The sequence below is a fragment of the Palaemon carinicauda genome, chromosome 6 (assembly GCF_036898095.1).
Source record: "Palaemon carinicauda isolate YSFRI2023 chromosome 6, ASM3689809v2, whole genome shotgun sequence".
Lineage (NCBI taxonomy): Eukaryota > Metazoa > Arthropoda > Malacostraca > Decapoda > Palaemonidae > Palaemon > Palaemon carinicauda.
The window spans coordinates 79,426,682-79,427,527 of NC_090730.1; positions in this window are offsets into that span (position 1 = coordinate 79,426,682).

The window sequence follows — 846 nt, forward strand, 5'->3', positions numbered from 1 at the left end:
CAAGTGGCCGAACAGCGTGTGGTTCCCCCTGGCATTGGAACTGTAGCTGAAGTTTGTACCGCTACCAGATCCAGTTCTGACCCAGCGAGTCCAGAAGTCAACTGTCTGCGCTTTATTACAGAAAACCCGGACCCTGCAGCTCATGATTTTCTCTCCCTAACGGTGAGAAAGCGTTTCGGGATTTCGAAAGCCAGCATAGACTTCCTTTAGGAATATAAGTGCAAATCTACTAGAAGGCAATATGAGTCATCTTGGAGAAAATGGGTGGCCTTTTGTCAAGGCAAAGAATCCGCAGGAGATCTTGACAGACTTCTGCTTATCTTTCTTCTCCACCTCCATGGTCAAGGATTGGCAGCTAACACGATTTCAGCGTGTAAGGCTGCTTTGACAAGACCCATTCTATATGCCTTCCAGGTCGACCTAGGTAACGAGATCTTTAATAAAGTCCCGAAAGCCTGTGCTAAGCTCAGACCTTCAGCACCTCCAAAGCCCATTTCATGGTCTTTAGACAAGTTCTTCATTTCGCTTCTCTGTTGAGCAATGAAGAGTGTGCGTTAAAGGATTTGACACAAAAAGTTATTTTCCTATTTGCACTCGCGTCCGGGGCCAGGGTTAGTGAGATTGTAGCCCTCTCGAGAGAGGCAGGTCGTGTTCAGTTCCTGGATGGGGGAGAACTGAACCTGTTTCCGGATCCTACGTTTCTCGCCAAGAATGAGTTACCCACCAACAGGTGGGGTCCCTGGAGAATCTGCCCTCTGAAAGAAGATGCATCTCTATGTCCAGTAGAATGCCTAAAGGTCTATCTTCATAGAACTTCAGACTTCAAGGGTGATCAACTATTCAGGG